The sequence below is a fragment of the Arabidopsis thaliana genome, chromosome 5, assembly GCF_000001735.4.
Source record: "Arabidopsis thaliana chromosome 5, partial sequence".
In the NCBI taxonomy this organism is placed as follows: Eukaryota; Viridiplantae; Streptophyta; class Magnoliopsida; order Brassicales; family Brassicaceae; genus Arabidopsis; species Arabidopsis thaliana.
In genome coordinates this window covers 13,143,778-13,156,478 of record NC_003076.8, presented here as the reverse complement: position 1 = coordinate 13,156,478, position 12,701 = coordinate 13,143,778, and the positions used below count along the sequence as shown (strand labels likewise).

At 38.8% G+C, this 12,701-nt stretch overlaps 2 pseudogenes across 2 annotated transcripts; one reads left to right on the top strand and one right to left on the bottom strand.

The window, feature by feature from the left end:
* Positions 1–3,979: 3,979 nt before the first annotated feature.
* On the bottom strand, positions 3,980–8,020 carry AT5G34863 (annotated as a pseudogene; the record flags this gene model as incomplete). The annotated part of the gene is made up of 1 exon: positions 3,980–8,020.
* Positions 8,021–8,872: 852 nt separating this feature from the next.
* On the top strand, positions 8,873–12,505 carry AT5G34862 (annotated as a pseudogene; the record flags this gene model as incomplete). Its single annotated transcript has 1 exon — positions 8,873–12,505.
* Between the last annotated feature and the right edge of the window lie 196 nt (positions 12,506–12,701).

Sequence of the window (12,701 nt, the reverse complement as noted above, 5' to 3'; positions counted from 1 at the left end):
GGTTCGAAGTTGGCTTGCATCGCTCGGGACAAAACTTGCTCACCAAGTCGTCTCTGCCCGAATGGATTCGGCTCCACATTTTCGAGACTTGGGCTCTTCTCTGGCTTCCGCGAATTATTAATACTCGGCCATTCCTCTCATTTCACGCACCATTCTCTCTTCTTCTTCTCTTGCCCTTTTTTCTTGCCCGGGTTCAAGTCTCTTCGGTCGGCGGTTTTAGATTGATTATTTCCAAAACCGCGATTCTAGGACATGTCTTCACTCTTCGGGCCATAACTTTTGAACGTCTTCATCTGAGGCACAAAAATTGTCTTGAAACGGATTTTTGTCGACTTCTACTTCTTTTTGCATAAAAACTCATTATTCTTCCTTGAAGCTCAAATACTCGAAATATGCCTTGAAGTATCCATTAACTCCTGATTTTTCCATGGAAAACCTAAAAAAAACATAGTAAAAGTGTGCTAAAATACGATGTTATCAGTATGTTTTTATTTATTATGTTTTGTTAATACTATTGATGGTTTTAGTTTATTTTTTGTTTCAAGGAAGATGCGAATAGAGATTTATATCTTGGAATTTGACCAAACTAAGCCGAGCTAAGTCGTTGTTAAGCAAGTAGAAACATCATACGGTTTGCCTCCACAATCAAAGTGACATTGTTCTTAACTTATCTTTCTTACAGAGTCATCCCTATGTTTATTTTTCCTACCAAAGGTAGTGTGATTTAAGTCTGGGGGTTAATGAATCCTTTACTACTAATGCTACTCTTTATTTTGTTGAGTTGAGACCTTTTCCACTTTTACATCAATACGTTTTAACAAAACATTTTTTTTTGTTTTCAAAGTATCATTGGGCCAAAGATGATGTAGGGAACGATGAACCTATCATATGATCAAAATTACCATTCAAATGTGCTAACTTATTCGCAGGATGATATACCTCGATTTTTACCGATTTTAGTAATGATTTAGGTACTGGTTTTAGAGTCTTTTTGTTATTTCTAGAGTCATTTCTAGTACTTTCCAGGTTTTATACGTTTGAGATGTATTTGGAGATTATGGAGAATTTAGGAGCAAAACAGAGGACTTATGTTGCAGAAGCAATCCAGAGACCAAAATTGGCGTAACTGTCGATCAACACCACCCCTGGTGACGCTTGACACTAATATTTGACGACAATTCGATTTCGCGTTTTATTAAAGTATTGAAGATTTGCATATTTGTAGATTCGCCTTAGAAATTCTGCCTATATTCAAAGAAGTATGTGCACGTTTTTAAGACCTTATATATATATATATATATATATATATATATATATATATATATATATATATATATATATATCTAACCATAGTCTAGGATGATAGTCCGTCCATCAGTTCATTGTCCGCTACATTAATTCAATTTTGAAATATTTTTTCAGTGAGAGAAGAAGAAAAAGAAACATACGATTTAATAAAATCTAACAAAATACACAAGAAACCTAATGAACTAGGAATACAAAAATCAATTGTGTGCAGAAATCGAAATGCTAGAAAAGGAGGCAAAGGAACGACAGAGTGTAAACTACTCTCAACTGAAGCTAAATGAAGAACTCATCGCTGAAGTAAACAGTATTAAGCTGGTGAGGGAATGACAAACCCCTGCCAGTTCGAGGGTTCAATAATGCAACCATTAGACCCAAACATGTTCCAGCAACAACTCAACATCAATGAGTTCAATCAGCAACAACCATTGGACCCATACATGTTCTATCAACAATGCAACATCAAATGAATTCAATTAGCAGCATCCATTGGACCCAAACATGCTTCAACAACAACTTAACATCATTGAGTTCAACCAGGAGCAGCCAAACCAAGATTTTTATGGACAACCCTTAGGATGTTGAGGTGGATTTGGCAATCCTATTGGTTCAAGGATTGAAGATTTATTCAAGTTGTTTTAGTTTTATGTTTAAAAGGTCAAGTTGAGAGAGTGACAAATCTATCTAACTGTTACGCTTAGATAGATATATGATTTTAACCGTGAAAGGGTTGAAACAACTGTGACAGATTTTTTTCTTTCAATAAAGCTTTTTCCTTTTTATTGAGATTTATCTATATTTTATCCAATTTGTTAAATTTCATAGAAAAACATGAAAGTAGTCTTCTCGGATGTTCCTTCTTTCCGACTATTCGATGATTGCTTTGGTCAATGTTCCAAAGAGTCACATTTTCCTTTAATTCTTCCTTTTGTTGACCTTTTCTTCAAGGAGGAACTAAAGCAAATTATGATTCTTTGAAACGTTGACCAAAGCAATCATCAACTAGTCGGAAAAAGAACATTTCAGAAGACTACTTTCATATTATTTTTCAATGAAATTTAACAAATTGAATAAAATAGAAAAAAAAGTCTCAATAGAAAAGCTCAACATTTTTGAAAAAAAAAAAAAGGTCACAATAGTCTGAACCCTCTCACGGATCTATCTAAGAAGAACAATTAGATAGATTTGCTTCTCTCTTAACCTGACCTTTTAAACGTAAACTAAAACAACTTGAATAAATCTTCAATCCTTACATAAATATGATTCCCAAATCCACGTCAACTTCCTTAGAGTTGTCCATAAAAATCTTGGTTTCGGTGTTGCTTGTTGAACTGATTGATGTTAAATTGTTGTTGGAACATCTTTAGATCCAATGGTTGCTGCTGATTGAACTCATTGATGTTGCATTGTTTATGGAACGTGTTTGGGTTTAGTGGTTGTTGCTGATTAAACTCAATGATGTTGAGTTGCTGCTGGAACATGTTTGGGCACAGTGGCAACATCATTGAACCCTCAAACTGGCTGGGGTTTGCCATTCTGTCACCAGCTGCCACCAGCAATAAGCTCTTCATTTAGCTTTAGTTGAGAGTAGTCTACACCTTCTCTTTCTTTTGCCTCTTCTTCCAGCGTTTCGACGTCTACGCACAATTTATTTTTCTATTGTATGTTCATCGAGTTTCTGGTGAATAAAACTTTATGTGACGTCTTTTGATACAAACAACAAATTTAAGAATCCTCATCTATTTATTTTTGGGGATTAGTTCATTTATCAAAAATAACAAGTGAAAGTATGTTTAAGATAATGTCTTCTACAACTATCTCAAAGTTTCTGTTACTAAATACCAAGTTGGAAAATTGCTTTGATCCCAAGATAATTATTTTCCGGTCTGTGTTTGATATTGCTTAAGAACTTTTAAATGCTATCATGTATTCGTGTCTACTACGTAGAAGTCGAGCAATAGAACGTCAGTGAAGTTTAATTCATTAAACATTTTTTCTATAAGCCAAACATCTATTGTAGAAGTACAAATAGAAGTATAAATTGATTGTAGGGACATTCTCTTAAATGTTCATTCACTTGTTATCCTTGACATCAGTATAACGATGAACTTTCTTAAGATTGTTGTTTGTATCAAGACGCCACTTACAAGATGGGATATTATTACTAGGAAAACATAAGGGAGGTTATTAACATTTTTTTTCATGTTTGTTTCCTGAAAAGTCTAGTCTAGCCTGAGCAAATAATGCTTCACAACTATGCAAAGTCTAATTTGAGCAGAACAGAGTTTAAGTAAAACATATTTTATGAAATATTACAACTATCTTGGGAATGTTTTGAATTTTCCGACCGATTATCCGAATTATAACGGATATACGGACATCAAATATCCAATAAACTCTAGAGTTTAAGAAAGATTATGAACTCAATATATAAAGAAATACTCTCTTTATTACTTTAGGAAAATAGCTCAAAACCTAAAGCTCTCAATCTCACAATCTCTCTCAAAGCTCATAAGGGTTATCACATCTCAATAACTCCTTATATAATAGAGATTCAACATTATCCTAATCATTAGATAACTCCTAATGAATATTCTAGATAACTCCTAGAATTACAAGGATCTCCTTATATCTTAAATAAATGAATGACTTATTGCTTAAGTCTTCTTCAAGCTTAATCAACATTCTCCCCCTTAAGCCTGAACTCACTCTTCTCCAAATCTTGAACACCAATGAGACTCCTCATCACTTGAAACTTAACTCTTCCAAGTGCCTTAGTCAAGATGTCCGCCTTTTGTATGTCTCCGGGAACATACTCCACCTCAATGTGTCCATTCTCAACACACTCTCTTATGAAGTGATATCTTCTGTGAATGTGTTTGTTGCGCCCATGAAACAGTGGATTTTTCTTTAAAGCAATAGCCGACTTGTTGTCGATTCGAACTACAGCCGTCTCACACGGTAAACCAATGACCTCATAAAGCAAGTCTTGAAGCCATATCGCCTGTCTTGCTGCTTCTGTTCCAGCCATGAATTCTGCTTCACAAGATGACATAGCCACAGTGTCTTGCTTCTGTGAACAACAAGAAATCAGACTTGAGCTTTCTCCAAGATAGAATATGTAACCAGCCGTGCTTCTTCCATCATCGCGGTCAACATTATGACTACTATCATTGTAGCCTACCAGCTTTGGCATCGTAGAAGTGAAACGCCCATATGTTAAACCAAGTGTAGTGGTGCCTTTTACATACCTTAAACATTGTTTCATAGCAGCTCTGTGAGACTCCTTTGGTTTTTGCATATAACGGCTTAGAATTCCTACACAATAGTTTAAGTCTGGTCTTGTATGTAACAAATAACGAAGACAACCCACATTCTTTCTGAATCTCGTGGCATCAATATCATTTTCTTCTACAGATTTGCTTAATTATAAACCCGACTCCATTCGTGTGTGAACCAAGTTACAATCTAACATTCCAGCTTCTTCTAAGATACGTTTAGCATACCGGTGTTGAGTTAGTGTTATTCCTTCTTCATGTTGACATACCTCAATTCCAAGATAATAGGTTAGCTTTCCAAGGTCACTCATCTCAAACTTGGATGACATCTCTCTTTTAAAATCATCAATGATCTTGGTGTTTGTTCTCGTAACAAAGAGATCATCTACATACACAGCCACTAAAAGAGTAATATTCTCACTCATTACCTTACGATTAACCGATGGTTCTTAATAACATTTTTCAAATTTAAGCTTTTTAAGAACTCGATTCAACTTATTGTTCCATGCCCTTGGTGCTTGCCGTAAACCATACAACGCTTTGTTGAGTTTGTAGACTTTATCTTCATGACCTTTCTCCTTGAATCCCTCCGGTTGAGTGACATAAACAGTTTCCTTTAACTCACCATGAAGGAAGGCTGTCTTAACATCAAGATGATGTATCTCCCAACCATTCGACGCTGCAAGGTTGACAAGGAGACGCATTGTTTCAATCCGGGCTACAGGAGCAAACACTTCCTCAAAGTCGACTCCATATTTCTGCACATAACCCTTTGCTACAAGTCGAGCCTTATACTTATTGATGCTTCCGTCTGAGTTGCGTTTAATCTTGAATACCCACTTTAAACCAATTGGTTTAACTCCTAGTGGAAGTTCCATAAGATTCCAAGTATCATTCTTAGTGATAGAATGGATCTCTTCTTCACATGCTTGTATCCACTCTTTGGATTCTTTTGCTTCATTAAAGTCAAAGGGTTCATGATTCAGACATAACAGAAGTCTCTCTCCCTCTTCTTCTGCGAGCAGCACATGATCATCGAGATATTTTCGCTTGAAACTTTGTCTTGTTGATCTTCGCAAATCTGGTTGAGCCACAACTTGGTTTTCTACTCCTGTTGAATTGTTGTCTAATGATAACTGAAACTCATCATTTTTGTCATTGTCTTCTTCAGTGTTCTCGACGTGTTCGGTTCTTCATGATGTTCTGTTTCCTCTATCTCAGCCTCGTTTTCAATCTCGTGATTTCCAAACTGTCCAATTGTGAGACTGAAGTTTCCGTTGTGACTGTGTTCCGCGTCTTTATGGTTCCAATTCCAACTCTTTGTCTCATCAAATACGACATCCCGACTTACTACAACCTTTTGATTCTCAGGATTAAACAATCGATATGCCTTAGAGCCCGGTTCTATGCCTAGATGAACTAGAATCCGTGATCTATCATCTAGCTTCTTCAAGTGTGGTGTTTCCACCTTCGCATATCCAATACAACCGAATATCCTGAGATGTTCAATGTTTGGTTTCTTCTTTTGAAAAGCTTCATATGGAGTTTTGTCTTGTAGAGATCTTGTAGCTATCATGTTCAACAAGTACGTAGAGTGCATGATTCCTTCTCCTCATAAATAATTTGGCATCTGCATGTGCTTCATAATACTTCTTGTCATTTCTAATGGGGTTCTGTTTCTTCTCTCAACTACTTCGTTCTGTTGAGGGGTGTATGGAGCTGTAAGGTGTCGCTTTATTCCTGATTCTTGACAGAAATTGTTGAACTCTTGTGAAACGAACTCTCCTCCTCTATCTGTTCTGAAAGTTTGTATTCTTGCTCCTGACTCTTGTTCCACGAGACTCTTGAACTTTCTAAACTTGTTAAAAGCTTCACTCTTTTCTTTTAACAGAATAGTCCACATGTACCTAGAATGATCATCAATGAGCACAAATACATACCTATTTCCTGCAGTTGTGCTTGGCGTTATAGGACCACATAGATCACCATGGACTAGTTGAAGAATCTTGGCAGCTCTAAATAGAGTGGCTTTTGGAAACGCAAGTCTTGTTTGCTTTCCAAGTAAACATGAGCTGCAAAGTTCTTTTTCTATGCTTCCAAGTGAGAATCCTTGAACCAACTCCTTTTGCATCATCGATTTAATTGTATCAAAGTTCACATGTCCTAGCCTTGCATGCCATCTACTTGATTCACTTATTGTTGTTAAGTGCAAACGTGTAGCTCCTTTTATTCCCATTCTTACTTTGTAAAGACGATTCTTCGATCTACACGCTTTGACAAGTAGTTTCCCATCACGATCATGCATCGTTAGTTGATCTCCTTTCATCATAATGTTGCAGCCTGATTCTGTAGCTTGTCCTAAACTGATGATGTTGCTCTTAAGATCCGGAATGAAATAGACATTGGATACTTTTTGTTGATCACCGTTTCTGTCGACAAGTGTAATGGATCATTTTCCTTTTATGCCGATAAGGGAGTCATCTCCGAAACGAACTTTGCCTAAAATAGAATCATCCAATGTTGAAAAATACCTTATATCCCCTGTCATATGGTTGCTAGCTCCATTATCTAGATACCATATGTTTTCTTCTCCGGTGTTTGCTTCATACATGCTTTGTACACAATTCTTCTCATTTAAAAATACCACCTCATGCATCATGAGCTCATCCGCTTCAAGTGTCTCTTCTTTATCATGTTCTTGTGTTTCTTGTAGCTTTAACAATCGATCAGGACATGTTGAAGCGTAGTGACCTAACTTGTCGCATCGGAAACACATTACTCTTGACGTATCTCTTCCTCCATATGAACGTCCACGTCCTCTCCCTCTTTGATATCCTCTTCCTCCTCGACCTCTGTCTTTGGAATTGTTTTCTGGATCTCGATTGTTTGAGTAACTTCCTTGAGAATCCATACTTGAATACAAAAGTTTACTTTGGTCTTCTTGAGGATCATGTCCATCAAAGAAACGTTTGATATAACCCAATTTTCACCGATTTTATCTATGTTTTAGGAATAGGATTTTGAGTCTTTATGTTATTTCTCGAGTCTTTTTAGTATCTTTTCAGGTATTCTATGCAGTGGGACAACAATGGAGATAAGGAGACATTTTGGAGCAAAATCTAAAGAAAAGGAAGCTAAGGACGATTTTGGTTTAGGAATCAGCGACGAGTGTCGATCGACACACTCTTGGTGTCGATCGACACCAGTTTCGGCCCAGCAAAAACCCTAGACGCTTTCGAGTTTACAGAAGCTCAAGTTTGCCCCAGAAGTTTCCCTATTTACATTATTAGTCCCTGGACGTTTTTAGGGTCTATATATATTGTTTTTAGACCTAAGTTTCTTTTATCAAGTTCTTTGCAAAACCCTATTGTGAGAGACATAAGCTATTCATCCATTGTTCTTGAGAGTTTCATTCAGATCTATATACAGTGAAGAGATCCCTTCTTTCCCTTTCTCTATTTACTATGTTTATGCTTTTTATCTCAAATATGTTGTTTGCTTCATCCAATATGTCTGAGTAACCTGATTATTAGGAATAGGGTTTCTCATTAGGGATTTATATGGTTTAGTAGATTGCTCCCTTTGCTAGGTTATCTGTAGAATTCTTCATCTTTAATTATGCCTAATGCTAGATCTAGAGTAATTAACTAGATCTTGAATCCAGACAATAGATATTCCCGCCATAGGTATCTGTAGTTGGATCTATTATTTGATGAGTCTGGTTTATAGATGTGTAATAAGAATCGGCCTATTTACTAAGATGAACAATTGAACTCGTTAAGAATGCATATTTAGGTTGATAGTTTCTCGACTTCTCCTGTTATTATTAGCTATAGATATAGGGAGTTTCGCAGCACGCCCACTATTCCATAATTAGAGTTTGAGTTTAAGAATGGTTCGATAACAACCTAGTTTTTATTAGATCTACTAACCAATAGTTTCCTGAGAATACCCTGTTCCTACCTCTTTATTAAATCTTTCACAACACAATCAATCTGCTGTTTTCTTGCTTTGTTTACTTACTATTTCACTCATACCCTGCTAGCTTAATCTCGACATTTAACTCACTATTTGAACAAAAGAACTCCGTGAATTCGATCCTAAAATACTGTAATTGATCTCTTATTTGAGAGAGTAGTTCTAGGTCATTTGAACCATATCAAATTTGGCGCCGTTGCCGGAGTTCTTGGGAATCATCATTGAGTTTTGTTTAGAGATTTCGTCTAGTTTTTACTTCTATTTTGTTACTCACGCGTTTCTTGTCTTCTTCTTTTCTGTGTTTCAGGTGTATGCCTAGGCAAACAAGGAGCACAAAACAGAAGGAGCTTATCAACTTGTCTGTTCTAGACTTGGGAAAACTTGAACGCACCAACCGAAAAACTCATAAATTAGCAATGGCTGACAGAGTCATCAGAGCTGATGCAGAAAGAGTTTTGAGAGATGAGGATGGGCAAGCCTACAATGAGGCTGGTCAGAGATTGGATGATCATGGACTCATCCTACCTGAGGACGCCAATGAGGATCAGGCGCGCCTTAATGCGCAATTAGCTGCTAGAGATGCAGGAGGGCTCGGTGTCGAGCGACACCAAGTGGGTCTCGATCGACACCATCGGGAGCAGCACGCGGATGCAATCGGTGTCGAACGACACAACAGAGGTGTCGATCGACACCAACACCAGATTCCTGCAGCTATTCCTCCAACTGCGGAACCACGTCGTACTCTTGGGGATTTCAACAGGCTAGACTTGTTCTATGCTAATCGATCAGCGATTGTACCCCCACCATTCTAGAGGAACGACTATGAGCTGAAGCCTGGCTACTTTGCTTTAGTTGGCCAGCATCCTTTCCATGGCTTATCTCATGAGCAGCCAATGGATCATATCGAGCGATTTGAGGACCTTGTTCTGAGCATCAAAGCTAATGGAGTCTCAAAGGACTACCTACTGTGCAAGCTCTTCCCTTATTCACTTGATGGGGAAGCAGCTTCTTAGCTGAAACAACTTAAAGCAGGTTCCCTCAAGACTTAGAGAAGCATCAAGATAGCCTTCTTGAACAATTTCTACGATGATGCTAAGTCTGAGGAGTTGAGAAACAAGCTGTCTACCTTCACACAAGGTCCAGCTGAAGCTTTCAAGGCTGCTTGGGTTCGTTTCAAGGAGTACCAACGAGATTGCCCACATCGTGGTTTCAGTGAGGTACAACTTCTAGGCACCTTCTTCAGAGGAGTTGATTGGAGATACCAGATGGCTCTAGATGCAGCAAGAAATGGTAACTTCAACACACGTTACCCAGCTGATGCTACAGCCCTGATAGAGAACCTTGCTTGCAGCAACAACACCAAGAATGCTGATTTTGAGAGGAAGAAGATTGCTGGAGCTATTTCAGGAAATTAGATGGCAGAGGTGAATGCTAAGCTGGATTCAGTTCATAACTTGCTCACAGGGAAGAAGCATGTCCACTTTGCAGCTGAAGAAGAGACTATTGAGCCTGAGTCAGAGGAAAGAGTTTTTTACATAGATGGTCAGGGATACAGGAAGTTTGGGCAGCCACAGGGCAACTTCAGTGGTAACAGGTTTACAGGGAACCAGGGTTCCTCCAACTACACTCCAAAGCCTGCTTTCCAGAGGACTTTTCCTCAAAACAACTTTCAGAGGACCTATAGAAATTCAACTTACCAAGCCCCCCCCCCCCTCCACCCTCAACAGAGACAAGAATGGAATCGATGCTTGAGCAGATTCTAGAGAGCCAAACAAAGCTTGTTGTGGATTTTAATGGCAAGTTTGATGCTGTCTACACAGATCTTAATGGGAAGATCGACAATCTAAGCTCTCACTTGAAGAAGCTAGATGTACAGGTAGCTCAAACTGCATAATCTATCAAGCGACAAGAGGGTTTTCTTCATGGTAATCCTGATGCTAACCCAAGGAAGAGCTGCAATGCCATCTTCATCAGAGAAGGAGATGATGTTTGGGAGGAATTGGACACTAAAGACGAGTTGAAGCTCGCAGTTGCAGAGATAGTGTCGATCGACACCCTCCTGTGTCGATCGACACCATACGGGACTCTTTTCTCAGAAACGACTCAATATGACGGTGTCGATCGATACCCCTCTAGTGTCGATCGACACTGGATCCGGACTGCACCTTGTGAGGTCCAAGTACCTATGTAGCCCGAGCCCGTTTACACTCCTCCTGTCCCCTATCCGAGGAGGCGTCATTCTAAGCAGGAGATTCAGGCTGCTAAGTGCTCAGCCATAATGGAGAAGATCCTCCATATTCTTCCTAAAGATACTTTTGAGACATCTTTTGCCTTACTCAACAGGTATGTCAAGCGAGTTGTTGACAATGGAATTAGCTCAGATAAAGCTAAGCTGCTTACCAGAGACATTAGTGCAATCATGCTGCCTAAGGCAAAGAAGGAGAAGGCATAGAGAGTAGACATAGCTGAGTACATCTGCACCATTACTCCTGGTCAGACCATTGCGAAGCTTCCTGATCCAGGTAGCTTTGTTCTTGATTGCTCTATCTCCACAAGCAGATTCAGTCGCTCTTTGTGTGATCTGGGATCAAGCATCAACCTCATGCCTAAGTTTGTTGCTGAGAGACTAGGAATGACTCACTACAGGCCTACTCGCATCACTTTTCTCTTTGCGGATCGTTCCAAGCGAATCCCTGAAGGAATCCTTGAAGATGTTCCTGTTAAGGTTGGTAACTCTGTTATCCCTGCTGATTTTGTGGTCATGGACTATGAGAAGGAACCCAAGGATCCTCTTATCCTTGGAAGAGCATTTCTAGCTACAGCTGGTGCTAGGTTTGATGTGAAGAGAGGGAGAATCTCTCTCAAGGTTTGTGATTCGGAGATGGAGTTTGGCATGGATGGTTCAGAGCTTATTAAACCTATCAGTTGCATTGCTTCCAGCAAAGACACACCTCCTCAGACTGATCAAAATCCCACCACAGAGCCACACACAACGCTCCAACACGTTCAGCTCACCAATGACAGTTGCAGAGCAACGATGTCGATCGACACCACTACCCCTGTCGATCGACACCCTCGGGTTTCACAGACAGAGGATTCTGCACATTCTCTTCAACCCACACCACTTAAGGACCTATGTGATAAGTTCTCTTCTCTCTCTTCTCCTGTTTTATCTTTGATTAATTCTTTAGATTATTCGAAGACTACTTCACTAGATAACAACCCTAGAGTTCCTCGAAAGCTTGTTTCTCCTGTTGTCTTTGTAGGTGACGAGATGAGTGTCGATCGATACACCGCCTTGGAAGCTGCTCTGACTGCTCCAACCAGATCTGTTTACACACCGCCTTGGAAGGCGATGAGGCAGCAGCAATCCTCCACCACCACTCCACCCACATCCTAAACTCTGCCAAGTCAAGCTATTGACTCAAAACAAGCGCTTAGTGGCAGGCAACCCACTGGTTTGATTTTTCTTTTCCCTTTCTTTTATTTTTTTTTTATTTTATTTCTCCCGCTTTCTTTGGATTTGAATGCCACTAGGGACAGTGTCATTTCAGTATGGTGGAGGTTCTTACTAATGATGCTTTTATTTTTGTTTCTTATTTTGCAGCTCATTTGGTTATTTCTTTCCTTTCTTTCCCAAAAAAAAAAAAAGGTTTTCTTTAGTTTAGTTAGGAATCATGATCTATATTTCTCTTGTTTATTGTCTGATTGATGAGTGCTGCTGGTTCGAGTCAATCCGACTATTGGAAAATCTGGATGGCAAACCAACAGACTTGAGGATATCCTAGTTTCCAACTCAACCATTAAGGCTGGAGCTAATCTCACTTCTCTTCCTTTTACCTCTTCAAACGGTTAGTATTCATAGATCTTTACTCCTTGTTCATACATGATATTGAGACCAATGTGATAAAAAGAATATGTTCCTCTCCCCTTATAAAAAATAAATAAATAAATAAATATAATGAGAGATTGAGACGACTTTCAGATAGTGTATAGGGGTAGGAATGTTTCCTATGACCCCATTATTATACATTATTTGGAATGATCAATTACAAAGGTTGGAAAAATGCCGAGGGTGTCGATCCAGTATGCGAGTTCTCCTTTGTTTACTCTCTAAAAAGAATAAGTCTGGGGGAGAGA